Genomic DNA, 3,184 nt, shown 5'->3' with positions numbered 1-3,184 from the left:
GTTAAAAACAAGAGAAATCCAGGCCACACGTGTTGAGGTGAGTTTAACCGTGCTAGAACTTGAACCTTTGTGAAAAACTGTAATAGCTTACTAAACTATAGGGCACAGGTGGCCAACCTGCAGCATGACTACCACAAGTGGTATGGGCAGCCTTCTGTGTGTGACATACAACAGATCAGGCAGCACCACGGCAGATAGGGCAGGAAGCAGAAAGTAGAGTACAAGCTTGGACAGGGAGCACAGAATAGACAACAAAAAGCAGAGCAGTATACCAGGCAGAGCAAAGGGGTCCAAGTGGCACCTGGGAAAGAGCGCAGGGCTAATTTGTACCATGCCTGCCAAAAAAGGTTGACTGCTATAAGAAATGCCATACTACAGGGGTCGGCAACCCCTGGCACTTGAGGCCATTTTCCTCGGCATGTGTTGGGGCTGGGGAGGCAGCAGCTATTTGCAGCCTCCTGGTTGCAGCCAGTCCCAGCTCTGGGCAGCTCAGGGGTGGGCAAAATATGGCGCGTAAAGCCATTCTATCAGGCCTGCGGGGCCCCAAAAAAAATTTACAAAAATTAATATTTGTCTTTGGTTCCTGTCAAAAATGACAGGAGCCAGGGGCAGTAGGACCTAGGGGAAGCGCGGCAGGCTCCTGCAACAGCAGGGCTTTCTGGCCTGGGACCATGTAGCTGCGCAGGCTGGAAACTTAGGTAAGGGGGTGGAGGGCAGGGAAGGAGCCCAGGGAAAAGCGGCCCCACCCTAACCCCGTGGCCAGAGCTGCCTACTGCAGCCACTCACAGTCCGCACAGGGCTGTCCCGAGCAGGCACAGGCAGCCCCACATAGGCTGCAAGCAGCTGCAGTGCAGGGCATGGGGCGGGGCCACTTTTCCCATGCTCAGCACCAGCTTGTAACATGCCTCCGCTGCCAGCATGGGCCCCGCGCCGGCTCCGGGCTCGCCCATTGGGGCTATGCCGCAGTGGCAGCACCTGCAGCCTGCCCGCTTGCTGCACCAGGCAGTGTTTGCTGCTGCTGCCTGCCCGGAGCTCGCACACTGGGCAGCTCAGAGGTGCCGGTGGCAAACACTGCCTGGTGTGGCAAGTGGTGGGGGGCTGCAGCTGCCATGCGCAGCCCTGACAGGCAAGCCCTGAGCCGGCATGGGGCCTAGGCTGGCAGCAGGTTACAAGCTAGTGCTGAGTGTAGGAAAAGCGGTCCCTTGCCCGCCCCGTGACTGGCGCCCCATGCTGCAGCTGCTCACAGCCCATGTGGGGCTGCCTGTGCCTGCGTGGGCTGTGAGCAGCTGCAGCAGTGAGTACCGACCATGGGCTGGGGGAGGGGCTGCTTTTCCCCATGCTCAGCACCAGCTCCTTTCCTGCCACAGAGCAGGTGGTTGGGGCTGCACACTGCCCCCCACCTGTATCACAGGGCTAGGGGGGCAGCGGAAATGAGCGGGTGCACAGGACCCACACTGGTGTCCTGGGGCCAGTGCCGGCAGGGCCCACAGCAGGGCAGCAGGAGTACAGGGGTCCCAACTGGTCCCTATAGGCCAGCTCCCCACTCTCCTTACTGGTGCACCCCAAGCTGACACTGGCCCCAAGACATTGGGACATTAGTCCCAAGATGGTGACCAGGGAATGGGGCTACCCATGTGGCCCTCAACAGTTTGCTAAAATTGGGTAAGCAGCCCTCTGCCCGAAGTAACTGCCTGCTCCTGGGGTAGCTGCTGCCAGCCGGGAGCCCAGGTTGCTCCCAGCAGGCAGCTGGGATGTTGCAAGCCCTACTGGGAGCAGCCTGGGCTCCGTGGCTATCAGCAGCTACCCAGAGCTGGGGTCAGCTAGCTGCAGCCAGGCTACAAACAACTGCTGCCTCCCCAGCCCCAATGGACAAAGTGTCAGCACCTGCTGCCTTCCTGATGCCCAGGGCTGGGTAGCTGCTGATTGCCACAGAGCCCTAGCTGCTTCCATGGAAGCCCTGCTTCAAGCAGCCTGGGCTCCGTGGCCATTAGGAGCTACCCAGAACCTGGGCAAACTGCAAACATCTGCTGACTCGCCACCTCCCAGCCCCAGCCCTGGGGAGGCAGCACATTGCTCCCCACTGTGCTGCTCTCGCCACTTCTGCAAGGCAGCATTGGAACCTAGCGTGGCAGGGCACAGCAGGTGGCACAGAAAGCTGCCTGCCACTGCCAGGGGCAGCAGCAATGGGCACAACCCCATGCTGCTCCTGTGTACACAGGGGAAGTGTGGCATGGCAGTGGGGAGCAGGCAGCTTTCTGCACCCCCTGCTGTGCCCTGCCATGCTGAGTTCCAACAAGGGCAACACAGCAGGGAGCACTGCCAGTATGTGCCGCCTCCCTGGAGCTGGGTCTGGGGTGGAGAGGCAGCAAATGTTTGCAGCTGGCCCAGGTTCTTGGTTGCTGCTGACAGCTACAGAGCACAGGCTCAAGGGCAGCAGGGCTGGGGGGCACGGGGCACAAGAAGGGCATCCTGCCATGTACTCCCTGCTCTCATTTTGTTTTCCTGGCATGCTAGCAAGCAAGACCAGCAGACCCAAACACACCTGCTATTCCAGCATTCCTCCTTGGAGGACTGCAAATTGTAACACTAACACTGAGAACTTGAAAATGAAAACATGACAGCAAAACAAGCTAATACATACAAACACAGCCAGTAAAATGAAGGCTGTTTTCTCTCTATTCTTCTAAGGAAAATGTCTCAAATAAGCTTTAGAAAAGAGAGAGAGAGAGAGAAACCTAGATACTATGGAAGCATATAAATGTTTTTTGCAGAAACAAATAAATGAAAAGGTACTGTAAGTAGAAGACAAAAAAAAATCACTGAGAGGTCAAGTGGGAAAAACAGTGATGCATGCACTGCAGAACTGCACATAGCTCTTCTACTGCTTTCAAGTTAGTTTTGTTGCAAGACTAGAGGCACCTGAACTCCTCAGCCTCCGGCCCCGACCTGCCTGGGTTTGGAGAGTATCCGAAGCCCCAGACTGATGGGTCTCAAGAGGGAGGACACTTCCCCAAGGTAGATCCAGGCCAGTACAGCCCTGGCCACTGAGCTTGTCTCAGCTAAATTTTGGAACTCGACTATTGCCCAAATGAATCTGGAAGTGATTTTGCCTTGAATAATAATGTTTGCCTCAGGGTTACCTGGAAGCAGGCAGCGGGGGGGGGGGGTGTAATCGGGAGGCAAA

At 56.9% G+C, this 3,184-nt stretch overlaps 1 protein-coding gene across 1 annotated transcript in view; it reads right to left on the bottom strand.

Moving 5' to 3' along the window:
• Positions 1 to 3,184, bottom strand: part of NUPL2 (nucleoporin like 2) — a 16,633-nt gene that overhangs the window by 12,789 nt on the left and 660 nt on the right. The gene's annotated exons all lie outside the window — the stretch shown is intronic.

This window comes from Gavialis gangeticus, unplaced genomic scaffold, assembly GCF_001723915.1.
Source record: "Gavialis gangeticus isolate Ggan-Ray unplaced genomic scaffold, GavGan_comp1, whole genome shotgun sequence".
Classification (NCBI taxonomy): Eukaryota; Metazoa; Chordata; order Crocodylia; family Gavialidae; genus Gavialis; species Gavialis gangeticus.
Note: the sequence above shows the minus strand (reverse complement) of the source record. Positions and strands in the feature narration are given on the sequence as shown.